The following is a 27,617-nucleotide window of genomic DNA, read 5'->3' on the forward strand; positions in this document are numbered from 1 at the left end:
AATCGCTGTGTTTGTGAGCCCCCTGTTGCCGTGTGGGGCTGTGGGCAGGGAAGGAGAGAGGCTGTTCAGACTGGTCATAGTCAATACAGTTTGTAAACAGCTGAGTTCTGTTCCCTCACAGCTCAGACACATGCAGGACATGAGGATGCTTAGCTAATGACCAACAGTGTGTAGCAAAGGCCAAGAGTGGGGTGGGGAAGATAGATGGGGCCACCTTCTGGAAGAACCTCTGCCCCAGGGGACCAGGAAGGTAGTGAATGATTGGGGAGGCCCAAAGGGTTTCTATGGCCTCATCATGTAGTTCCTACTTTAAACTGATAGTCTGGACTCTATGGTCAAATACGGTGGAATGACTGCTCTTATTGTAGGTTCTACAAACACTTAAACGGATAGATTTCTATCTCCATTATACAAGCACTCCTGGGTAACCTTTAGAGTCATGTGAGAATCAAAAGAGTGAATTCTTATTAATGCTATTACCATGCTTCTACTAAATTAACACTTCAGCATCAGTATAACTGCCACGCTTCTTAAAAACTTCCCCTGTAATGGTCTTGTTAGTCACAAATAATAATTATAAAGAAAATTTATTAAAATAATAATTACAGTTACAACAAATATGTTCTTCATAACGATGATAGTGTTAGCATCTCCCTCTCATATTAAAAAATACGCAACGCTGGATTCCTAAGGAAGCAACGCCAATGCATTTTTGGACTTTTCTAGGTCTTCACCGCATGAAGCCTTTTTACACACATGTGTCCACCACAGCCAGAATTGCTGTTCCTTGCATGGTGGGCTGCCGCACTGTGATGTCCTGGGCTTTTTCTGGCACCATGCGTCTGTGCTTGGTAGTCAAGTTTCCACGTACCCACTCTGATTTCCAATATACTGTTCTCCAGAGCCAACAGAGGGGCCACTGGAAAGAGGCCACAGATAAGGTGGTGAACCTAAACTGAATACCTGTTGAAGAAATGGACACACAACGTGGAGTGGTGGATGGATGGAAGGACAACATCAATTCCTTTACTCCTGTAAAGAGAGAGGGGCAAATTGTGAACTAAGTCCCAAACAGAAAATACTTTCATGGTAATAATAATGTTCAACAGTGAAAGAATCCAAACAAAAGGCAAATATAAAATCTCTGGGAAGAAGAATAATTACAACCTGTTTCTTTCATGTATATACCCTTAGTAGGAATAACATACTTAAAAATCTTTAACCAACCATAGTTATTTGCTGGTAATAAACTTGGGAATCTTGAAGCATATTATTCACTCTCAGTGTTGAAATAATACAATCTTGGAAGATGATTTGCAATTGGGATTTAAAAAAGAATATTGTGGATGTATCTAACAAGTTAAATAGAAATAAGAAATGTACCTTTGGGAAAGCTATGCATAGAGAATGTTGGAGGCAATACACAGAAAATAGGCAAAAGAGCAAGCTCCTTTGAGTCTGGGAGTGTGAATGCAGCCCATTCAGAGGGTCTATGAAGTTACTACAAGTCACAGAAAGGTATGCAATTAAAGTGTCTTCAGAAGCAAAATATCCATCTTCAGGAATTTTTATCTTGATATTTCTATGGTCTGTGTGGTCGCAGGAAGTCAAAAATATGGTGGTGGCTTAGAAGTTCTTTTCTCTCTGTCTGTAATTTACAGGGCATTGCTACAGATGGGGCAGCAGAGGTCTGTGGTAAGCTGTTCCATGGGGTGAGGGAGTGGTTACAAATGATAAGGCCAGAGATCTAAAAGACTTTTAGACCCACCCCTCCTAACTGGCAGGCTTTTAATGTAAACTAGCACAGGTATGTAACTAAGACAGTGGATAATAGGCAAATTTATAGTCCCTATAGGGTTACTGCTCAGTCAAGGGGTAGGGACCACTCTGGCCAGGAACGGCAAGACCGTGGATGGGGTGGATGGGTAGGAGGAGCTGAAATTTGCTTCTGACTTGAGAGGCAGGGGTGTGTTGCAGAAAAGCTGACAGTGCTGGAAAGATGCAGCATGTCCACAGCCCGGAAGGAGCTGTCATATTCAGGGAGGTCAGAGAGCAAGAACCAGAGTTAGTGACGCCAAAGTGTCAGCAGTGCGGCAGCAGTGATGTCAGTAACTTTGTCCATAACCCACCTAACCCTACATGAACCCACCTGCCTACAAGGGGCAGGGAAGAAGCAGAAATGTGTGGAGTGGGTGCAGCCACTGGCAAATTGGCAAGTGGACATCCTAATGAAACGCAATGCTCACAGTCACCATATTGGAAATAGGGCCTCACACTGTCAGATCTCCTTCTTATTCAAGAGAAGCCAGAAATTAAGACTTTATTAGCTATCAACCCAGTTCAAAACCCAGAAAAGATATCATTTAAAATGACAACAAAGGCCCAGACTATTCGGAAATAAATTAATGAAAAATGTTAAAATGATTCTGATAAATGACTTAAAATAAGAAAGAAAAATGATGATTGAATGAACAGTAGAATGCACCATACTCTTCACTGGGCAGACTCAAGTTTGGGGGACATAGAACATTTTTTCTCCAAAATAAATTTAGAATCTGAGTGCAAATTAAGTTAATAATCCCAAATGGATTTAAGAAAAATATCTGAAAGGTGATCCTAAAGTTCTTCCAGAAATATACACAAGTATACAAATAAAATAATGAGGAGGGATGTTTGAATTTGTAGTATTAGGGACATTCTGGAAAAGGATAATTTAGGACCAACTCTAGGAGGTATTAATCTATGGTCATGGAAACAGTATAGAAATAGTGCACTGAGAGTATGAATGAAATAGTATACATTTCAAGAATAGACGTGGATATTTATGAGATTTTAGTAATATTGTAAAACTGACACTTCAAATCAATGGATTCAAGTACTGCAGTAATTAGCTAAATCATTGGAAGACCTGGTACAGTGTCCTCACTTTTGACATTAAAATAAATTCCAGATACTTTTTTAATTAAAAAATAAAACACCAGAAATAACCCAACATGATTTAATCTGTTCAGATATTCAAGCAAGTAGAACTTTCTAAAAAGCTTTTGGAACAAAGACCGACAACAGCAAAGGCATAGCAACTCAGCAAGGCCAGAAACGCCCACTGTAAAATAAAACTAAACCTCACCCAACCCTCTCTCACAGCCCTGTTTTGTTCTCTGATACTTTCTACACTTTCTTCTTCCCTTTAAAGTCCAGTTTCTTGGAGAAGAACCTGCGCTGAACACTCCTCCAGGGCTCAGAGCCCTGCATCCCCCACGGCCCTCATCACGGCACTGAGACAGGAGTTGCACTGCCGGTGGCTGCGTGTTTCAATCCAGTGGGCATTTTCAGCTCCTGTTTATTTGATTACCAGGTAGCTTTTGCCGTGGACAAATATGTTCCCCTCAGTGGAATGTTTTCCCCACTTAATTTTTGTTTTCCTTAAATAAATTTAAAAAGCCCAGGCAGAAAATCTGTGTGCACATATACACACACACAGATACACACAGATCTGTTTTTTAAAGGTTACCTAAGTATACTCCTCCTCCTCCTTTCTCCCAGGCTTGGCAATTAAAGGTGGGCTTTAGCTCTCGCTTTTTTGCCCCACACAACCCCCTTTCTCACTATGCTGCTTTTAGTCAGTGTTCAAATCCCACTTAAGCCAGGTTACAGCCTTCTCTGTGTTGCCTCAACTAGTTTCTCCCAACTGCTCTGCTGTTCTTCTTTCTCTTGGTGGATTTCTCTTCTCCCATGTGCCATGTACATGGCCCTTTTCCCCAGGGCCTCGTCCTCAATCCTCCACCTGGCAGGACTGAATCGCCCCCACGGCCTCACCCACAGCTCCTCTGAGCTCCTGACTGGTGAATCCAGCTTAACAACGGACATCACCCCTCAGATGTCCCATAGACACTTCGCACTCAAAATGCCACACACAGAACCATCTGGTCCAAACCAGCTCCTCCCCTTACACTCCCCCTGCAGATCCGATCTCCGGATGGGTCACTGGAAAGTCACCTCAGCAGCTCTGTGGCCCGCCACACCGGCCCTGCAGTCCCCTCTGCAGCAGTCACCACTTCTGCCGCCCGTGTCTCTCTCCCTCTGCCCAGGGCCTCTCTGCAGGCGTGTGTCACTTGTTGTCTGGGCTACCTGCAGTGGTCCCCGAAATATCCTTTCCCCCCAAAATATGGGCCTCCCCCCAAAAATAGTATGTTCCATTCTCCTGCCAGAATAACCAGATCTTCTTCAACATAAACATTATGCAATTCTCTTGCTTACAAATATTCCAATATATCCCTGTTTCTTTAAGGATACTTTCAAGACTAAGCACACAAGGCCCATCGTGAAAGAGGCCTTGTGCACCTGATATTCCCACCTATGGATCCTTTGTTCCAGCCCTACTTGTCGTTCTTCAGTCTGGCCAAGCCGCTTCATGCCGTGTACTCTTATATGTCTCTACCTCTCTGCATGAAGTGTCCACTCCCCCTACCACACATTAGAGAGCTAACTTCCTTTCTCCTTTCAAGATTCAGTTCAAATATTTCCAGCTCTAGGAAGTCCAATGTGTGTTCACCTGCTGAGCAATCCATCAACGACTCGCCAAGCCTCGCCTGGCCTGGGGAGTGCAGACACCAAGTCTTACCTGTCTTGGTCTCCCCAGCAGTTGATACAGTGTTTGGCATAGCAGGTGCTCAGTGTTTGTTGGATGGATAAACGAATGAATCAGTAAAGAGATGAGAGGTCTACCATCCCCCCCAGTTACTCAGCTGCCATTTTGGAAAGTTCATCCTGCGGAGATAAGGAAATTCGTGCAGGTGGTGGGCAGACAGAACAGAGGTGAGGGCGTGGGGGAGACAGGCCTGGTCCTGGAGAGCGCAGGAGAGGCGTGGTTGGGAGAGCACTGGAGAGAGAGGGAATGGAGGGGGCGGGTGCAAGGAGATGTTGAATAGTAACTGATATTACATGCAGTAAATTAAATGGAGAACATAATATATGAAGGGAAGATCAAGTTAAAACAGCAAGGGTGGAAAAGGCAGTACCAGAGACAAAAAGCTCTCACTTCATCACTCACTGCATTTCACTTATGGCACCCACCCTCTGGGAAGGCAGCGCCAAATTCTTCAGAGACTGGTGTTCGTGCTGTGGGTGCTCTAAGTACAAAATGGTATCTTATGGCTTCCAGATTTTAAGACTGATAGATTATTTCTCTTATGTCCCATGTCTGAGTTCTCAGACAGCAGGATCATTCGCTGGTGGGAGGAGAGCTATTGTGGTTAACAACTCAGGGTTACTCTAATAATCTCAAAGGACAGTGGGGAATTCACTAAAACAAATAAAAGAGAAATTTCACTCAGAATAAAACATATGCCATATATAGAACCTTGTGGGGGTCTTGGGGGCAATGTTACCGCCAACTCATCTAACAGTTGTATGTGAGTGTGTTGAAAGTCCAAGCTCAAGTCACTTAAACACGTTTGAGAACCAGGGTCCAGGCTGTGGTGCTCCGGACATGGACAGGAAGGTGAAAAGCCTGACTAATGCCTCCGGCAGGATCAGTCCAGCCGGGGAGCACAATGGACACGGACACGATCACGCACCATCAAGACAAGAGTCAACTGCAATTCATGCCTAGAGAGGAGAGCAGAAAATCTCTAAAACTTGGCGGGGTTCCTGCCAAGGCTTGGCAAGAGTCCTTCCAGGCAGGAAAGCAGAGAAAGGTACTTCAGGCGAAGGATACTAGGGTTGGTGGCTGGGTGCGAGGCCTAATGAAGCACGGGTGGAGGGCTCCAGGGTCATCTGTCAGAAGCTGTTCCCCTTCAGCAGCTAAGAGGCATAACTAAAAGGGCAGTTGGGGTGTCATTAATGATCATGGGGAAAACTGGGAGGAGGAAACTGAGGTCAGGAGATCACCACAAAAGGCACTTTATTTTACAGGAACAAAAATAATTCAAAAAGCACTTGGAAATTCTATCTCCCATGAATGAAAAGAACACAAAATAAGTTTCAGTCCAGCATCGAATACAGAATAACAGACTGCCTACTGTCAGAAATGAATTGAATTTTCTAATTCGTTAGGGATTATTCAGATAATAGGAAAACGAATATATCTGAAAAATCTTTCTAGGATAGCTGTTATTCCATCCTGTTTTGCAGGGTAGGGGGAGGCTGAATTATTTAATTGGTATTTTAATGAGACTATAAAGTTCTAAAAGTCCTATCAATTTCTCCCAAAATTGTACAACTTATCCTTTCAATGACCTTTATTTGACTTAACTAGAACAATAACTTTTTTCCAAGGCTTTTTTCATGTGTGATAAAATGCCAAATGATATGCTGCCCCCAGCATGTTGTTGTTATAATTAATGTTGATAATAGACCCAATAAGACATATTTGCAATTATGACTGATTTTGGAATAATAGGTCATTAGCTTATATTCCTTTTGAAAATAAGCAGAATAAATGAACATAACTCCTACACCAGGGACAGCAGCTGCACCCTTAATGGAACCTGCTCACGAAACACAACAAAAGTAAAGGTGAAACTCAAATCAGACATCACGCCACAAAGCACAGCTGACTGAAGATGCCACAAGATGACCTTTCAATCACCGAAGGAACCAGACGCGTTTCCATGTATAATGTATATTCTTAAAAGCAATTATTTTATATATAGAATGTAATTTAGGGAAAAAAAACTCCCTCTATCTGAAGACTTATAAACAGGAAGCACAAAGGGGTGCCTTTGCAGACATGAACCCCCATGCATAAATGCAAAGCCTATTGGCCAAAATCCTTTCCTGTCTCCTTAGCTTAAAAAAAGAAAATGAACTCAATGCAGTGGTGAGCTTAAAGGGCTCAGATACCAAACGTGCACATCATCAGCCTTCTAGTAGATAAAAGTGCGCCGTGCATAATAGAAAAGATGATGTTTCCCATGGAAATCTATTTTGAGATGCAACCATTTAAAGGCAACCGAGAGCTCAAATCCAAGTTCAACCAAAGAGAAACAAAGGCCAAGCAAATATACAGAAATGGACAAAGACATCGGAGAAGGAGGGGATCTGTGTTCTACCAATACTCCAGATCAGCAAATTCATCCTGAATTCAAGCCAGTAATGTGCCAAGAGGTCACTCAAACAACCAGGCAGAAACCATCGGCCAGAAGAAATAGGAACAATGTCAAATGCAGGTGTGAGGTGTGGAAGGGCTGACCCTGTGACCCTTGCTGCCATGAGGCAGGAGGCTCTTGCGGGCTTTCTGCACAGGCTGGCGGGCTCAAATGACTCTGTTTAGAAGGATATCAGCCAACAGCTGTGCCACACGTGCTGCAGCCCGAGCTGAGTCACATCTAGTAACGGTCCTGAGTTCATCCTTAGACGACATGAACAGAAGGATCTGAGAATCAATGGTGGAGATGTACCTGAATGAATATTCCATTTCATTCCTTGGCAGTAAATCTTCAGCTTTGTACATCATAAATATTGACAAAGATACACACAGGCACACTCTTTGAAAGACTGACTGCATAATTGCATCTAATGGAGAAAAGCGGGCTCCGTTTCGGTATGCTGGGTCATTGTTTGGCTCGGTAACCGATGCTTCTGAGACCCAAAACATACTCTAGTATAACTGACAGCACAGAAATCTCCACTGATGACTTGCTCATTTCAAGGTATTCATAAAATGACCCCAGTTTGCCCATGGGATGCAGATGGTTGTCCCGTTCCCATCGTGGCGTGGTCTGTTCTGCTCCTGAAACTGTGGCTCCATTAGATTTATGACCCAGCTGCCAAACAGATCAAATTATAAGGCAGGATATTATCAGACCAAGGTCATAAAAGAATTACTGACATTTCAAGCTGGACACAACATCTTCCCAAGAATTTAATTTCTTGTTTTCAGGATACATTTCTTTTTATTGCTGCCTCCCTACTCCCAAATATTTTGAAAACTAGTCCTGACTACATACCTTGGGTTTACTAACATTGTAACGACTACTACTTTATCCCCTACCTCCTTTTCAGGTGGGCATTTTAGCTTTTAGAAGATACCTTCCCTCATTTGTCTTTTCCCCCCCATTTCTCTGCTATTATCCACCATGGCCTTTCCAGTCTGAAAATCATTAGAGAAAATAAGTAAAAGAAAGAAATACAGGCTCTGTGAGCTGGCGATAAGTGCTGCGGGGAAAATAAAGGAGGGCGAGGAATGTGTGGGAGGGAGGAGTGGGGATGGGGCAGTGACCTTTCAACAAGGCAAAGATGGAGGCAAAGAGGTGGGCAGAGGAGGGGCAGAGGGAACGGTGATCACAGGCCTGGAGGTCCCTCACGCTGGACAGGCAGCATGGAGGCTGGTGTGGGCCAGAGTGAATAGGAAATAAGTGGTGGTTTTGGGGGTGGAGCCTTAGAGGCTGCCGTGAGGATGTGGGCATTTTTCCCTCTGAAGGAATTGCGGAGCCATGGAGGGTCACCGAGCAAAAAAGTGATACTCTAACGTTGGATCGAACAGGTCCAAGACCCTAATTTAAGCTGAACAAATCAAGGGACAAAGAAGTGACATGCCACCTCAAAGTCAGTGCAGAGCTTGAAAGAAACACAGCCTCGACTCGCAGCCCAGTGCTCTGCCCACTCCTGGATGCTGGCCCACAGAGCTGTCTCTAGGTTATCGTTTTTCCTCACTCAGAGGCTTGTGGGCCAACTGAATGCTTCCCCCTTTTTCAAATGGCAATTTGTCCTGAAATGAAATCGGAGTCGGCAGTGAAACATGGCATGGACCTGAAGCCTACAGAGCTGTTGTCCCTGAAAGCAACAGCTGGCGTGTGGTTTACTCGTGGAGCTCAGCAGAAGAGACAGAGCAACAACAGACAACTTAGCATCTGGCTGAGCTTCGGCTGACTGCACTGCACGTGTGGATGGATTTCAAATTTGGACAGTGAGGCGGCTTCACACAAAGGCTGGTGTACACATCATACATGCCCACACGTCTGTATGCACACACACGTGGACACACACAGAGTACATGATGTGACTTGTAAAGAGCTGCCCCTGCGAGGTTTCACACTGCCTCTGATCTCAGCGTTAACGTTTCCCTGGCCATGCTCCCAGGTTTGCTACGAAATTTCTTTGCAATGGAACATGCCTTTCGCTTCACAAACTTTCCCCATTTCTTTCAATAACTTTAGGGGAAGAGCAGGGAGCTCTGGGAAGTGGTGGGGATATGGACTCGAGATACCCCTGAATCTGAATCCATACTTCATGCCTTACTTGTTATTTAAGTTTATGTACATTCAAAATGCAATTTTTGAGGATCTCAGAAGATGATTTACACTCACTGCTGTGGCAGAATGTTGCGGTTAGTAGACCCACCACTGGGTCCTCTTATTCAACACGTTCTTCCAATAATTCAGATATTACTGTATCACAAATGCCCATTTCTATATTTTGATATCTGCTTTTCAGTATAATTATCTTCCTTCTTTATTCTCTAAATCTTATGATTTTTAAACATTTGTCTGAAAAGTGGTCCACAGTCTCTTTACTTATGATAAGTTGATAAAGAGATCCTGGAAATCAAAACCACATTTAAATTCTGAGATAAACTCAACTTTGTCATATACATGGCTAGGTTTAGTCTGCAAATACTTTGTTTAGTAATTTTTGCATCAAACAACAAGGTCCTACTGTATAGCACAGGGAACTACATTCAGTAACTTTTAATAGCCTATAGTGAAAAAGAATATGACAAGGAATATATATATATGTATGTATAACTGAATCACTATGCTGTACACCAAGAATTAGCACAATATTGTAAACCAACTATACTTTCAACAAAAAAAGTTGAAGTAAAATTGGGAGATGAAACTTCCACTGCCCAGGCTGCTGTCAGGATGAAACGATTCAAAGCAGGACAGGTATCAGTAACCCCCTAACACATCAAAACCCCATGTGGGATCTTCCTTTTGAACAGCACAGGCTAACCAGCTGTGGTCACCTGGAAATAGGGTTGAAGTCACTAAGACCCTTGGCTTGGGAATGCCGTGGCCACAGGGGTGGGGGTCACTGCAGCACCTACGAGAATGACGGGGACAGCCTGCTGCTCAAGCCGCTCCCAAGGCCGCAGCCAGGAGCGCTGCAGTCAGGTCTGAGGTCCGGCCGGGAGCGCGCAGCTCCACAGCCACTCGGAGCCCTGGTGTGAGGGTGGCGCTGGGACCGCGCTCGTCCATCACCCTCCCTGGTACCCAGACTCGGGAGTCTCCTGGGGGACTTTTTCTCTGCCTCATACTTCGTGTCTCAGCCTCCTGTGGAATCCGGTCCATGCCCCAGGGAAGCAGGGCTTTTACCCTCCGGGACCCAAATCCAACACAGTTTGGATACAGGATGAAACTTCCATGTTAACTCAACTGGCGCTCCCTTCTTGTGCTGAACTGCCCTCCCCCGTCGATGGCATTAGGTCGTATAAGAAGTCCCGACTTGCTTGTCCTTAGCTAAGACTCTGAGCCTCTTGCTAACTCTTCCTGACTGGAACCACTCTTCTGTGGCAGAAAACCTTGTGCTGTCGTCTACCCATCATTGTCCTCGGTCTTTTGGGTTTTCTGTTGGGATATGGTTCTTGTGCAGGGATATCAATTTGTACATGAGAAGCACCTGTAGACATTTAAAAAAATACAGACACTGGATACGCCCCCCTCTCCAGTCAAGGCTGGAAGCTTTCTCCCTCTAGCAGGGGTTAGACAAACATGTGCTTGGGAATTGACCACACATATTGGCATAATCACAGTAAATTGCCCTTTACTCACTGCTTCCCACGTGGCATTTTCTGCTTCATGTTGTCTTTGTACCCTCATTATCACATTTAATCCCTGCATTATAGATTATCACCGTTTCTGATGAGGACACTCCAAATTGCTTATCTTGAATACAAGTATCTTTGATTCTCTTAATCTATTTCATTCCTGAGTCCTGTTCCTGAAATTAAAGAGTGAATTATGGACACATGTATTTAAGATTCTCTTATTATATGTATCTGACACATCCTCTAACCAAATCATATCTGGAGAAGAGAGAATTTCTCTTTTAAACATTTGCTTTTTCTTACTATATAGTAGTGCATACACATGGTGGAAAATGTAGAAAACATATAAAGTAAGAAAATTATACCCATACATTTTCTAAACACCAAAGGGCAATGCTATGTCCTTTTGGGCATTTAACAATTTTTCTTAATATTTTATCATAAAATTTCCCTAAGGCAAGTTGCTTAACCCTGGAATTGTACTAGCCTTTTGTCAAGTACAGAATAACCTTCCCAGAAATGACCCCAATATCAAAATAGTATGTGAGGCACGGAAGGCCACACGGCTCTCAGCTTATACTCAGTCCTGCAAAGAATGCTGTTAATTCACTGATGTCACGCATTTGATGCCTGTGAGTCACTCACCCACTCAGGTGGCTCGGGCTGAGGCCTACTTTATACCAGCTGCCAATCCAAGTGCTGGGGAGAACCCAGAGGGAGCCTGGATCACGGCATCACTGTCCTTCTTCATTTGCTCCGAGAAACCTACTCGAGAAATCCACATGGAACTTGGGGTGTGGAGGCAGGTGAATTATGGTGAAATTCATTTCATTATGTTCCTTTAGACATATTTACATAGCATGAAAATAGTCGCTACCTTTATAAGTTTTCTTTTCCCTTCCTATGTATTTTTGAGGATGGGTATATTATTGGTGCAGCAAGAGTAATTGATAGATCTCTGGTATGTTAGGAATTTATATGAAAAATTAAGAAGGAAACAGGCACATTATACAAAGTGAAGAGGCAGTGAGGAAAACGCAAGCCACCCTCGAACTTGGCTACCACTTAGCATTCCTGGTTTTCAAACAAGGGAAACATAATTCAAAATATATTCCCTAAATATTTCAGCCCAGAGTAGAAATACATGGAGGCAAAGTTCAGCTCACTGGAACCTACAACAATGTGCTTACTTAAGCAAAGGTATAAACAGACCACAGATACAATAATGCATCCTTTACTTTAAACTAGTTCATGTGAGCAAGGTTCATTTCACATGAATTGCTCAGTACCAATTTAGGAAATATATCCTTCTCCTTGATTGGTAAAAATAGCTCACTGATAACCAGATTCAACAAAATTTACTGTTAAATAATTAACCTATTTCCTTCAGGAAGTGTTTTGAGTACTCTGAGTTAAGTATTTCCTCTATCTGATCTATTTTATTTCACAGAGAAAAATAGTGTTATTTGCACATGAGCTACTTTTACTCCTCTGGAAAAAATCTGACTGTGAGCTCAGGGTAAGAGTTGTCTACTGCACAGTAGGGAAAAAAAAGATTCATTTCATAGCAAAGATCAGAATCTTGTTTTTTTTTTGAGGGGCGTGGTGAGCTGGGGGACAAGGGAAATGCCTTTGTTTAGAGACAGACCCCAGTAATCCATACTGAAGCTTAAAGATGAAGCCCTTGTGAAGAAATGTGGAAGGGCACACTGACACCCAAAAGTGTTCACTCGGCAAAAACAGAAAGAAAGAAAGAAATAATAATTTAATTGCCCTATAAAAAGAATGGACAGAAACTTGGTAATAAGGGAGGGAGAAGGAAGGTTAGGGAAGAGAGCAGAAACAATGAAAGGGAACTTGGATGCAGTGGGCAGAATAGCAGGTTTCTGGAGCCTACAATGTAGGATGATAAGAAAAAAGGTAAAGTTTAAAAAGTAACAAAGTTTAAAATAGTTTAAAAATTTAAAAATGAAGTTAAAAATATAAATTTTTATAGTGGCATGGAAGATTTTAAAATTACAGAGATTTTAAAATTTCAAAATTCAAGTTGTTTGAGTTTCTCCTCCATACTCCAAACAACAGTAAGGCCTGCTTGTGTAAGTGGCTTTGGGGGACACTGCAGAGAGGGGTGAGCTCTGCAGTTAGGTTGGCCAGGAGCAGAATGCTGGTATGGAAGGCAAGACAGAAGAGAGATCAACAGTTTCATGAGAACAGAAACTCAAACCCAGAAATTATCTTAAAAAGGTTAGTGTGGTAGGCAGAAAAATGATTCCCCTCCCAAGATGTCTATGTCCTAATCGCCGGAACATATGAGAGGTCAGTTTTCCTGGCAAAGGGGGCCAATGGTTGCAGATGCGGTTAAGGTTGCTAACCAGCCGACTCTAAGTGAGACGAGCTGAATTATAGAGGTGGGCCCAGTGTAATCACCAGGGTCGTTAAAGGAGGAAGAGGGAGACAGAAGAAGGGAGAGAGGAGAGGAGATGTGACCACAGGATCAGAGTCAGAAACACAAAACCATGCTGACCTTGAGAGAGAGAAAAAAAGTCACAGGCCAAGAAACTTAGGTGCCTCTGGGAGCCAGAAAAGTCAAAGATACAGGTTCCTCTGAGGCCTTCAGAAACAGCCCTGCCAATAATTTGACTTCAGCAGGCTTCTGTGTTCAAGAACGCTACAAGGTTAAATTTGTGTTGTTTAGTGGATACTTTTTCTTTTTTTTTCCTACAACCATGAGGTTTGGGGATACTTGTTACAACAGCAACATAAAGCAAATACTGTAAGCCCCTTGAAATGTTCCGGAATTACAGATAACACTGTACTGTCCACTTTGATATGGGATTGGGCTTATTTGAAAATCAAAAGGACAGTGTGACCTTTGCTAACATCTGCTTTTCTCATTTTTAAGAAGAGAACAGTAAGTCAAAACCTCTGTAGTTATTCTTTTAGACAAGTGTCTCTTAAAACATTATGTAACCCTGTGCCTTAGGACCGCAAAAGAGCCTCTTTTCTTAGAAAAACATGGATTCAGAGAGATAGGGTCTTACATGTGACTCCCACAGTGGTCTCTTATTGGCAATGAGAGCTTTGGCAAATCATTTATCCTCTTTAAGCCACAGGATCTTCATTTGCAAAAGGAAGATAAGAATAAGGATTGTTTGGGTGATTAAATTGTACACACACACACACACACACACACGCACACACACTTATATGTACAACATTTAATACAGTGACTAGCATATACTAGGCACTCAAAAAATTCCTGTTATGGATTTTTAAATGCGTGTGTAAAAGGAGGAGAAAGTCGCGGGAAGTTGTGGGAAAACTTAGTTCACGGCCCTAAAAAGGGCCATCTCTCAAAGGGCTCTGATCAGTCAGTCCCTAATGATGGGCTCATAAGCAGAAACTATAGCACTTGGGGATTTAAGTTAAACATAAAAAGGAAGGTATCTAAGCATAATTATTAAACAGCAGGTACGTTTACACTGTTGGCTGGATCATCTTATCTGGACAGCTTTAATAAGCAGAGAGTCTCCCCTGTTCTAGAGATGGGCACGCAGGAATATGACGTGGATGGGTGGGCCGTTCTCACCCCAAGATCACATGACTTAGTACTCACGGAAGTAACACCTCTTATATGTTATTCCAGATGGACAGTCCTCCCATGATTATTGTCAGCTGCGTCATGAGTTCAAGGAGACAGCCACCTGGGTCACACTGGAATATTAGAAAGAAAATCTCATTTCAATTTTAGGTAGCTCTAAAATGAAATAAAGTCATTATTATATGCCTAAAAAATTCTAAGGAACAGAGAGTAAAGACACTCTTCATTGGGCAACTAAGAGAAAACCTGAAACAGGTTAGACTGTCAGAACACAAAGCTGTATTCAGACGTCTTCATTTCTGTATTTTCACAGCCAATACACCAGATCTCCAGGATAAGTCACAAATCTGCCCTTAAAGAATGTGATGTAGAAACACGAGGAGTAGTAGTTGACAAAATGGAACAAGAACAACTTCATGGCTTGATTGTTCTCGTAGTCAGTCTGGTCCTTGGGAGCTCTGCAGCTAGAATAAAGAAAAGTTAATTCTGTAAAACTGTGAACGGCTTTCAGACGCTCATCAAAGCCACGGACACATGAGTTAACACAGTAAATATGTATATATATATATACACAATTCACACTGTTTTCATTTAAGCTGTTTTGAATTCCTTAACATAGCTACTATGTTAATTCCAAGTCTACACACTGTTGTAAGAGTTTCTCCCACTATGAACGCAATATCCCACAAGGCAAAAAAAAAAAAAAAAAAAGAATCAGCCGTTCCTTAAAATTTATAATCACAACACTATCCACTGGGCAAGAACTTTCCTCTGTCAGGTGTAAGTTGACAGAAAGCTACTTTTAAACATCCTGCTAAATGATATTCTCTTGTCTCCCTGAACAGCAGTAAGTTAGGACTATTTAAGAAAACAAACAAAACACGGGGCATCTTGCTACAAGCATTTGGGGAACATAAAACTGGTCATCCTCCTAGTTCAGAATTTGAATTGGTCTTAGTGTTTTCAGAAGATGACCACTGAGCAGACCACTGGGAGAACAACCCAGCCACATGCAGCGGGTCGGAAGCACTTAACTTGGGCCGCTAAGCCGCTGGCTGGTATACAAGCCAGAGAGAAGAAACATTTATTAAAGAAGCCACAGCTGATGAGAATGGAGCTACACTAACAGGAACAGCATGGGGGGAGGACACATAAAACTGTGATTACTTGTCCTCTCCGTAGCGCACAAGCAAATCTGCCACTGGAACCATGTCCCTCTTCCATTTATTTGCAATACAGAGACTATTTACTTTCAACAATAAGGTTCATGATCTAATGTAATTGAAATTATTATTAAGCACTGACCTGTTTACACAGAGCTTGGACATTCTAATGCTTCCTTTTTCCCTTTTAGTAATGCAAAGCTGGAGCTAATTCACTTCTCACATAGGCGAGAGAAAATACGTTTACACTTGAAGTTTTCTAAAGACTCTAATGTACTGGAATTGAAGTGCCTACAAGATACAGTCTCTGTTTGGACCTGGTTCTAAAACTGGTGTAGAAATTACCTCAGCTGCAGGAGGAGCTTACCAGAGTCAGTCATCATGATTGCCACTTTCTCTTATATGGCGTTCAGGGTCACGATGATGATAAAACTGATGAGGGAAACACTGATGGGCGTGGCCCACCTGCACAGTCAGGTACTTCTGGATTGGGTCTCTTCCATTCAGGTTTTTGGGAAGTTCTGCTGAAAATACAATGAACACTGAAACTCCATAGACAATGATCCCTATAACTGAAGCAATGGTCAACAGGACCTGACAACCCAAAAACCCAGCAGCATAAGGCTCACTAATGATCATATTTTTAAACAGAAAACTTGCCCCCAACCCACGCTTAAACAGACAACATGCATGGCCTGTAAAACTCACATAAACGTGAGAAGTGATGTAAATCGCACATAAATGCCACAAGAGTCGTGAATATCATGCATGTTAAACTTTAGTGGAGGAGGAAAGAAGGATGTCAAAAAGAATGAGTGCATCCACTAATGTAACATGCTGACAGCAGGAGAAGCTGTGTGCAGGGCATAGGGAATATATGGGAACTCCACTTTCTGTGAAGTTTTCTGTAAACCTAAAACTGCACTAAAGAAGGAAGCCTCTAAGTATATCTTTAAATGGCTGAAAATGGAGTAACTGGTGGCATGTTCTTTTGGAGACAAGTCTGTGATAGTAGAAGCAATGAAAATACCCCTTCTACATCTATAGAATTACTTAGGTTATGATCTAGTTGTAACCCATGAAAGGGATATGCTTCATTTCAAGGGAGAACCTATCACTGATTGAGGGGTCAGCAGCTGCTAGCTGTCGTCTTCATTCTGAATAGGACCAGTGAAGCTGTGGATGTGCCATGAGGGAAAAGTGGAAGTGACAGCAGGTCTCTTCTGATGGAAGCTTCACATGATTTTCGTACTCCTTGAGATCTTAAAATCGCAGGTATTCATACTCCCTGCATTTGCACAAGATTCATGTCCCTGATCCATTGTATTTCTGACTGTGTGGACCCAAGGGCAACGGGGGTGTCTGAAGCATAATTTTCACGTGTCTGATAGGGTTTCAGCTCCTCACTAGGCATGTATTTTTCTGGCCACTGAAGAATGCACATTAAAGATCCCATTTTTAAACTGTTTTCCTTTCATCTACCTTCTTGGTCATAGTCCAGAAGCATGTACTCAGTGTCCCTGGCCGCTCCTGATGGCTGCCCCAGAGAGAAAGCTACAAAGAATGTGAATTTCAAGACTAAGTGAACCACATCATGTTATTTACAGTAACAGCGGGAGGCTGGCTTGCACCTGCAGGGGAGAGCAGAGGGAGTGATTACAAGCCCCTCCAGGAGCCACACTCCTGCATCTGGATCCCAGCTCCAATGCTAGCTGTCGGGCCTTGTGCAAATTTCTTAACCTCTAGGGGCTTCCATCTCCTCACCCATATAATGGGAGGATAATAATAGCAATTTATAGGACTATTGTGATGAGTCAATGATTTACTAATTGTGAAAACAATTAGAACATTAACCACAGGCATGTGAAAAACTCTACCTAAGTTTTAGCTATGAATATGGTGACCAAGTTCTTAAAAAGTTGTTTTTCTTACTTTCTAAGCCATCAGTTTGTAGAGAATGCATTTTATTTCCTCCTCTATTCTCTTTCATCATCCTTTTCTTCACAGTTAAGGCTTCATGCTTGTGAAAGGAATAACTTTTTGGTGTGTGTGTGATTAAATGTGAAAATTAGTTAAGGCTGAGAAAAATGTATTCTAGAAGGTATATTAAGCCTTCCTTTCTTGTACAGCACATATAGGCCATTTAAATATTATGCATTTTAAATAAGTCTGCATAATATTTTTTTAATTATGTATTAAGAAAACATTATAGTTAAGATTCTTTAAATGCTTACTATTGCTTCAGTACACATTTATTTTTCTAAATCCTCACAATAACACTGTGGGGAACGTAATATTATGTCTCTTTTACAGATTAGGAAGTAGAGCCACGTGGAGATGATGCAATTTGCCCCAAATGAAGCAACTATTAAGTGAAAGAACTGAAATACTCAAAGAGCCCAAAGACACACTAACTGTATAGCACTGCCTCCTACATGGTCTGTGAAATCAATTCTAATTCATTTCAGAACTTTTACAAACTTGACACATTTCTATTTTTCTTCCAAACACTTATTGCGTTCAATATTTCTTAAGAAACAGGAAAGCTTTCCATTCTCCTTCCTCAAGTTTCTTCTTATTTATCATGTTTTCTGATCATAACTTTAATATTTGCTCATTAAAGAAAATTTGAAAGTAGTCAGTAGTGGACAGAACTGCTGTCCTGGATCTGTCACCAGTCTTAGAAGAGGACCCAGAATTTGCTTTACGGTAAATAACCTCCCTTCTGATTTTAGTCCTGTAATTTAATCTCGATTGACCCAATCTTTCTGAAGCATCAGAGGTAGATCTCAGTTGGTTTAAGACAAATAATACCCCTCATTCTATTGGCTTCGCACATGATTTGAGAATTGGCAACTAACCCAGGAAGAGCCACTATTATGTGAGAAGATACGTGCTGGTGCCCATGTGAATGATAAGCTTCCTCTATCAAGAGAGGAAGCTGCCAAAAGAGACCTCTCTTTGTTTGGATGGATGTGTGATCTGAGATGCTGAGTGCCTAGAAGCAGAAGGCTGAGACATCCTTGGGCACAGAATGAAGACAGGACAAAAGCAGCCCTTGACAACATCTAGGATACAGTATCTCTCCTTGACTGAAGCCAGACCTCAGACCTGAGGATTTCATTTACAGGAACCAATAAATCCCATGCATCCCCATTTTTTGGTTGTTGTTTAAACACATTGGAGACTGATTTTGTCACCTACAATCAAAAGACTCCAACTCTGAGAATGAATAAAAAATAAAATAAGAAAAATGCTTTTACCTATAGACATAATTCCATCAGAACGGTGCATTGTTTGTATATTACAAATCATTTTATATATTAATTTTTTCTCAAGCCTATCATAAGCATAACACTTTGACATGTCATAAAATATTTTCATGGACACACATTTTCATGGCTGCATAATATTCTACTATGTGAAGGTTTGGAAGAATATTTTGGCTGAGATTTTATATATATATACATACAAATGTATGTGTGTGAGTTGCATCCATACTGACTTTTCCCTGCCATTTTGAAATACTTCCTGATTAAAAGTGTTTCAAAACTGAATTATTGGGTTAAAGCATATGAATATTTTTGATTCTTGATATGAACTGCCAGACTGCTTTCTAAGAAGCCTTGAGGAGTACACCAGAAATTAACACAGCATTGTTAATCAACCATACTTCTCAAAAAGTATCCAGTTACCTAGGCATGGGATTGGTGATCACTGGCACTTCATCCTCATAAACAGAGCTGTGTCACTTGAGAGGTGGAAAACTATTTCATTCTGATGTGCACTGAATGAATTACCATTGGAGTGTGACATCTATTTTTTCCTTTGTGAATGTGTGTTCATCTTCTCTGTCTCCTACGCTCCTGAGATTTTTTGATGTTACCTTTGAATTGATCTGAACTCTCTATGTATTGAAGGACTTAGCCCCTTGTCAGATTTGTAAACAAATAACATCCTCTGGTGTTTTGTTTAAAATTAGGATGCTTCTGATGCATGGAAGTCTTTATATATTTTCCTCAGAAACTTACTGTTCATCTAGAGGTTGTATATTCATCCATAATTATTTGTAGATTTTTTCTAATTGTGTTACTTTTTTAAATGTTTCTGGAATGTAACACAATATATGGTTCACTGTATGATTTCAATCTTTTCTTTTCCCCCCAATTAGCTAACAAGTGTTCCATTTACTGAATATCCTTTATCTCCCTGATTTGTAATGTCTTCCATCTCTTATATTAAATTATTATTGATATCAGAGCCCATATCTGGACTTCCTGTCCTATTTTCTAATCTGGCTATTCTTGAGCTAGTAAAACTCTCATTATCTTTATAATTATTATACTACTAATATGATTTTATAAACAATAAAACCCAAATCAATTTTATAACTTCTGATATTTTGGAGATATGATCTTTTAATCTAGAATCATGTGATTAAAGCATCTTTTATATCTTTCCATAGGTTTTTTTTGTTTTTTGATAGTTCCTACTATCCTTTAGTTAGGCTATTCTTAGACATTTTACCTTGGTTGTTATTCTTGGAAAATTTTAGAATTTTTAATGCCTCCATCTGGTCTCTTAATCAGACCCTGGAGAATCCTAAACCAATGATCTGACTTTAACAAATGAGGCGAAAAGAATTGGGGGAAGCACTGTGAGCAGAAGAGATTGTGGAACCTCCAGAGGGGAGCCCTGCGTTGGCTCAGATGTTCTCTGGAAAAAGTATTCTGTATGAGACTACATAGTTCCTAGCTTGACTTTCAGTTTCCTCAGCACTTCACATTAGATTTTAAAAAGTCTGTGGCAGGTTCTTACCCAGAAAAAAGCACTTGCACAAAGAGTTATATGTATACACTTTCCCCAGGTGGTAAATGGAACACGCTCTTCTTCATAATTAAAAAAACAAGTTTAGTCAATCAAGGGATTACACCAATGAAATGATTTTTCTCCTAACTGGTCACTAAATCGTAAATATAATTTAAAAAAATAATAATAATTTTCAGACGTAGCCTCCTTATTTGTAACTGCATGGGTTTTTATTTTCTTTTTTTTTTTCTTCTGTGTTATCGATGTAAAACACACAACAAAATACATACACTGTTCATTTTAATACTATATTTTCAAAATGCACATGTCAAAAGTAAACTGTTTCCCTGCCATGGTCTGAATTTAGGGGTCTGGGTACCTGTTGAGGCCAAGCTTTAAAGCTCTATTCCTTAGCTTGCCTTTGATTTCAGAAGTGACAGTAGTGACAGCTTAGACTCCATGCAAGATAGGAAGTTTCAGAGGTGTCTGCAGATAACTGGTCTCCACTGTGTGTTTCTTGATTGAGCTTTATGTGTTAATTAGCTACAATTATGAAGTTTTAGAGTTTCCATCTTAGAGTTTATATTTAGATTTCATTTTTAGAGATGAAATCAGTAAGACTCAAGATTTACCTGGATTATAAAAGCAGATACAGTATAATAATAGCTGTCCCTAAGTACATGGCCCTTCCTCTGTGCCAGGAAGTTTTCCAAGTAGATTTTGTACATTAATTAGACCTGTCCTTACCGCAGTCATGAGGAAGCAAATGTCTTATTCTTATTTTATAGGAAACTATGGCACAGAGAAGTTAAGTTGTCCAAGATCACTCAGGAAGCAAGGTGTTGTGTTCAAATATGTATTTAGGCCACTTAATTCCCAAAGTCTCACTACCACAACGCTGGCCTCTCTAAACAATGGAGCATGCATTCGCAATTAAAGTAAACAATTAAAATAAATAACTAAAAAAATTAAACAATTTTTTAAATAACGAAGAATGATAAAATGAAATAAGTCTTCATCTTCAATTTTTCAACAAGCATGTTCCAGTGAAAATTTAAACTTATTAGTTGGCAATTTTAAATTTACAATTGGCAGTTTAAATGTCCAAAAATCTTTTCTTCAGTATTTTTTTGTATGCTGCGAATATGATACGTTTTTGTTTTTCAGGACTCAAAAACATTACGCACATCTAATTTTGTCTAAGTTTCAGCTTTCATCTCTGGATGTACAGTCTTTCACCAACATATTCTTTGACACCATCTTCAGTTGTAAACAATGGGAACTATTCATAATGGGGATTATTAGAAGCTTATTACATTGTAAAAGACAGATGTCCCTTTCTATTTTTAGCTGAACCTCATTTTTTCCATTTATAAAAAGAGGAGTTTGACCTGCTCCCTCCAGACATTTTCAGTGCCAACATTCTGTAGATCTGTGATTCAGTTTATTAAATCTATAGTTGGAGACATTTTCAGATATTCCTAGTAAAAGCATTTTCATTCCAAGGGTTATTCATGCTCACAACCTACTGTCCTGCTGCTGCTGAGTACAAGTACCATCAGCTCTAAATTATCTCAGCTGATGGAAAGAAGCAATAATACAGATGTCTCAAAAAATCATCTTTACATAGCTCTGGAATGTTCATACAAAGATATATAGTTTTATATTTTTACTTTTGCAGCATGAGTGGCAGCAATAAATTTTCATTTCCAATTATATACAATGCCTAGCTCAAACACTGCTCAAACAATGATGGCACCTCAACAAAAGTTTCCCTACTTCTTCTGCCCTTTCTCTGACTTTAGGGTGAGAGACACGTTGCTTTGTGCACATCCCAAACGGAAGGGAGAGCAGTGACCTGGACTTAGTTCAAGACAAAGGCGCACCTAGTCTACGATGGAAAGGAGGCCGCAATAATTACGGCACATGTGAAAAAATGGGAGTCAACTATAAAAACCAATGTGTCTTACTTTCTACATCTATGTAATTGCAGCTAATTTATATTTTGCATTTATTTATTGGCGTTATGAAAGGATACAAATCAATGCCCCTTTTCTTATACACTTATAGCAGTCTTTTTCTTTTCCCCCTTTTTACTGTTAGTATGAAGGAAGGACCACACTTCTCTTCTGTGTCCACCATTCCGGGCAGTGCTCCTTCACCTTCGCTGCACATTAGAATAACCAGAGGAGCTTTAAAAACTTCCCTATGCCAGAATGCACCCCAGGCCAAGTACCATCAGAGCTTGCAGTGATGGAATCCAGGCACCAACATTTTTTAAGGCCCCCTGGTGATTCCAACATGCAGCCAAGGCTGACAAGCCCAGAAGTAAACAGACTAAAGTGCATCTAAACAGCGCCCGCTTTTCCTGGGTAATCTCATCTGTCTCCACGTGGGGACACTGCGCCTCCTATTCTCCCGGGCTTGTCCTTCCTGCTCAACCGTGTCCCGTTTGTACTCAAGTTCTGCCTGGCACCGCTTCCAGAGCTCCAGAAGTAAGGTGACCAACAGAGAGAGAGAACAGCAGAACGTGGATCTTCAATGATGACTGATGCTTCTGAAATCTGTACTTAATTTTTATTACACTTAACACTTTGGTAAACGGTTAATAAAATCACATTTTATTTATAGGCGATACTAAAGAGAAACATGAGTTAATGCCTTTTTTTAAAGAAAAAAGAAAATATAGATAATTTATTGAACTTGGGAAAACAGACTAAGTAGCTCTGTAGCTCAGGGGAAAGGTATTAACGTGATGGTCAGGGGCAGGTGACTGTGTCTGATGCTAAAGTACCTGCTACCAGCACATTATGCCCACTAAAAACACAAATATCAGGGGGATGGGTGGGTATATCTCAGTGGTAGAGCACGTGCTTTACATGTACAAGGTCCTGGGTTCAAGCCCCAATACCTCCATTAAAAAGAAAGTTAAAAAAAGCACAAGTAACTGTCATAATTTAAAATCACTGCACGGTCAACCCTCCAAGCCTTCTCCTCACATCCCTCTGTCTCTTCTGTCAGAAGGACCTCATGGCGGGGAAGGGGATGAGAATGCTTTAGTAGCCCCTGCACTTCTATTTTCCACCACCCCAGTCACACAAAATTAAAATAATATTCTTAAATATGGAAAACTGCCATTTTCCTCAATCTTTGGTAAAGTACTTTTTAGAAATCGTCATTCTGTTTTAAGACTCGTAACTTCAGGTTGTAGACAAACACAACATGAAATGTTAATTGAAAATGTGGCTTCAGGGTAAATCCCCTAAGCCCTTCTTCCAACCAGACTGTTAGCCCAAGGCCCCAACTCTAGAGAAATTCCAGAATAACCACTGTTCCCTCCACCATTATACCTGAGTCTCTACCATGCTCTGAGAATAAAGAGAAAAAAGACACAGTCCCTGCTTCCGGGAGCTCCTAGGTGCACAGGACTCATCATGAAATGATGGCTTTGGAGGCGTGTTAAGAGGGCTTGGATAACAGTCAGCAGAGGGTGCTCGGGGCAGAGAGCCGGAACTGTAGCCTAGGCTCTCCCAGAGGAGGGAACCACTGTGGTGAGCTCTCAGGCGCCCTAGAAGTGATCAGGTGAAGGTATAATGTTAAGGCCATTTCTCCCTGGGGAGCTGCACATGCAAAGGAGGGAGGCCAAAGAGAGCCAGGTCACTTCCAGGAACTGCAAATAGTCTAGGAGTGAGCACAGGATGTGGGAGGCAGGTGAGGCAGCCAGGTGGAGAGATCACACAGGACTCTGTGTGCCTCCAAGATAGAGGAGACATGCAAAGAGATCTAGAAAGAGATAAGATAGAGGCAGGGAGACCTATTGGCAGGTTCATGTGAAGGCCTGCTGAGGCCCCGCCAGGAGGAGAGAGAAGAAAACATTTCAGCCGGTGGAAGGATTGGCCACAGGTGTGATGGAAGGGCAGGAAGAGGTCAAAGATGCCGGCCAGCTTTCTGGCTTTGGCAGTGTCTTAAATTATAGTGCCGTTCCCTGAAATAAGAAGGGCAGGAAGAGGGGCAAGTCGTGAGAGGAGACAACTGATTCAGTTCTGGCTGGGTGCCTGTGGGCTTCAGGAGAGATGTCCTGTAGGCAAATAAAAGTCTAGAAATCTGGAGAAATTTCTAGGCTGAGCCAAGTAGTTTTCTTGTTTCAAGAGGCTAATGGGTGTGAGTGGACAAGCTCACGAGAAGAGGTGTAGAGGGGTAGACCTCACCGTCCTGCACATGGGAAGCATTTGGGAGCCTTGAAAAAATAGTGTGCCCCAGCCTGGAGTGGGGACTTTTACTGTTTATTGTTTTTTAATTACTTCTTCCTTTTTTTGCGGGGGCGTTAGTTAGATTTATTTATTTTAATGGAGGTGCTGGGAGTTGAACCCAGGACCTCTTGCATGCTAAGCATGTGCTCTACCACTGAGCCGTACCTTCCCCACTTTTTTTTGTTTTTAGACATTAGCTCTACTGAGCAGTCAGTGTTGAGTATCAACCTGTAGAGAGCAGAGACCCTTGGTTAAAGATCAAGGAGAAGCTGCCCGGAGCCCTGCAGACCCCACCAGGGGCAGCCGGAGACGCAGGGAGCCTCGGACGGGCTGTGAGGAACGTGAATTCAACACTCCCCAATGGCGAAGATGACGAACATGTTTCAAGCACCCACTTCCCAGCAGTGTTTGTTCTGACTTTACTAGATTTTCAGTAATACTGAGTGAGAATAGAAATAATCTGGACACAGGGATCAAATTCAAATGCTGGTTCTGACCATTCTTAGTTGCCTGATTACTGATAAAAAGGTTACCCGTGTGCCACGTGAAAAATGGGGGACCTAGAACCGTGCTCGTGGGCTGCTCTGAGCGTAATGAAATGACACCTATAAAGGCCCTCCTGACTCCCAGAGGTAATTCCTTTATTGTCCCCATTTGGGACACCAAGAAACAGAGGCACAGAAAGCGTCAAACATTTGTCCAAGATGACGGTTGGGGTCAGGATTCAAGCCAATGCCTTCTTGGATCCAGAGCCCAGGATCTTCTTACGAATAACACGGCAACGCCCAGGCTCCCTGCTCCAAATCCCGCCTCCCTTTGCTCATTTCCATGGGGCCTGCGCTGCACAGATGTCATCACTGCCTGCCTGCCCGCCCGGTGTCTGACCCCGGAACTCCTCCCTCCGTCCCACACACCGCTTCCTTGGGCACACCAACCCTCACGAGGCCATTGCTGTGGGTACTCGGATGTTTACACGGAAACGCAGGTGGCAGAACAGCCTTTTGCTATAAATGCTGCTGTGAGTGGAGGCAAATAGCTCACAATTGGTGGCGGAGGCCACTTCTGGTCTCCTTCCTGGCGGAGAGCTGGATGGAATCCAGTTTCCCTCTGCAACTTAGACATCCAGCATGAGGTATATGTAAGGCCATCTGGCCTGTTAACATAGAAATGATGCCCCCGCAGTCTTACTTAACATTGCAACTTCCTGGCTCCACCAGGGAGCAGAGGCCATGGCCTGTTGTCCACCAAGTTTTGTTTCCTTGCACAACAGCTACAATGGGGTGAGTTAACACCGGACCAGAAAATCTACAAAGCCCTCGTGTACTATTTCCTGACACTTGCAGGTCACCCAAATACCCCAGATCCTCCAAGTAAACAACTAGTAAGAGGAACGGAGCTGGCTCGTCTGTCAGATCCCTGATGGCAGGACGGATTTGGCCTCTCCTGCTCTCGGGATGATCCGTTCTCCTTCTGTGTGCCCTTCCCCGATTGAAGGAGACTGTTCTTTGTTTATGGGATATGGAGTATTTGTGGCTGTCTGACGAGAACCTTCAAAACTAGAGCTCTTGGTGAGAATGGAAGCATGGCACCCACGTCTCATGAGCTCAGGTACCGAACAGCCTCATCTAGCCAAGACTGTGGCCAACACCAGGGGTCCACGCTGTTGAGTGTTGGGTCTGGAGAGCAATGCCTCCACCACTGAGAAGCTGCCCCACCACTTCTGCCCTTGTCCCCATCCGGGGGAGGTGACGCATCCATGGGGTGAAAGCCTTGAGGGCACTAGGTGACTGTGGACCAAGCTGTGACTGGCTGGTCCTTGTCCCAATGTGACCCATGTTAGCCTCACATGCAGAAAATCCCCAAAGAGACCCCTGCTTTAGTGAATGGGTCACCTATAAGCCAACTGTCCTCAGGCCGCCTAAGAAGCAACACAGTATACACAGTGAGCCACCCACTCACTACAGTCTCCAAGGCTCACAATTCCCTCATGTGACACCATGTACCCCCAGCAAAAAGAAGACCCTTACTTTGTAATTGACTTGAGAATTCTACTGCCAACACTGCCTTCCACCTTCCACTTATGAAGTTCTTTCCACTGTGTCCCCTGCTCTGCAATTGTGCAATCAGTCCAGAGATCCTTCATGAGACAGGAAGGAAGGGGCCGGGCAAAGCCAATAAAGGAATGGCACAGCCTTTAGCACCAAGACGGTGGAAAAGTCAACTCCCAGTAGACCTTGAGCTTCAATACACACTCACCGAAATACAGCAGGTTGCTAAATGGCACTCCCACAGGTCCCAGGACATGTTCAAGGCTGACCATAAAATGTCAAAGGGTGAGTGGTGGCCCAAATTCTGGGAATCCCAACACCTTTCCCAAAGCAGTTGGAATATTCCTCCCACGTACTAGCATATGAAGCTACTGAGTGCATAAAAACTAACAATCCCACACCTCGTGGTTGCTCTCTCTGCTGAGAGAGACAGCCCACACACTGTCTGTGGAGTGTGTATCTACTTTTACTTTAAACTGGAGCACCCAACCCCCATGCCTCATGGCCTTTCTGTTGCCTTCTGAAACAGCCCACTCTGTCTAAGGTGTATATATCTCTCTGAATAAATCTACCTTTACTGAACTGTGGCTCTCGAATTCGTTCCTGGGCAAACCAAGGACCCACACTTGGTGAGGTGCATCCCAGCGACCCAAACACGACCTGGGATAAGGCCATCCTCTCCCCCACATTTTCCTGTATCATACATTCCTTCCCAAAGGATCTCACCTTGTGCACTCCAAAATAGACAGCACTCATGTGTCCTGACCATGATCTGCTCCTGCGTGTATCATTTCTTATTTCCACTAGAACATCAACTTCAGGAGGACAGGGATTTGGTTCTGTTCACAAAGGAAGCACCAGCACATCACAGGTGCTGGAGAAGTATTAGCTGAATGAATGAGCTGTGGGAAGTCCTGGGATTTCCACCTGGAACTCCTAGCCTCTTGGGTCCCAGCTGACTCCAGGTGCTCCCTG

At 42.4% G+C, this 27,617-nt stretch overlaps 1 long non-coding RNA gene across 22 annotated transcripts in view; it reads right to left on the reverse strand.

Annotated features, from left to right (window-relative positions):
- Positions 1 to 568: 568 nt before the first annotated feature.
- Positions 569 to 27,617, reverse strand: part of LOC105085193 (uncharacterized) — a 54,561-nt gene continuing 27,512 nt past the window's right edge. For 10 of the 22 annotated variants that reach the window (XR_010379078.1, XR_010379074.1, XR_010379076.1 and 7 more), the window contains 6 exons: positions 15,903 to 16,059; positions 14,388 to 14,836; positions 13,813 to 13,887; positions 11,417 to 11,536; positions 10,776 to 10,944; positions 569 to 1,032 (listed from right to left, as the gene is read on the reverse strand). This is a non-coding gene — a long non-coding RNA (uncharacterized LOC105085193). Of the gene's footprint in view, positions 1,033 to 4,621; positions 4,768 to 7,400; positions 7,767 to 10,775; positions 10,945 to 11,416; positions 11,560 to 13,812; positions 13,888 to 14,387; positions 14,837 to 15,902; positions 16,060 to 27,617 lie in introns of all 22 variants that reach the window. The other 12 variants (XR_010379073.1, XR_010379082.1, XR_010379087.1 and 9 more) reach the window with 10 other exon arrangements.

This window comes from Camelus dromedarius, chromosome 35, assembly GCF_036321535.1.
Source record: "Camelus dromedarius isolate mCamDro1 chromosome 35, mCamDro1.pat, whole genome shotgun sequence".
In the NCBI taxonomy this organism is placed as follows: domain Eukaryota; kingdom Metazoa; phylum Chordata; class Mammalia; order Artiodactyla; family Camelidae; genus Camelus; species Camelus dromedarius.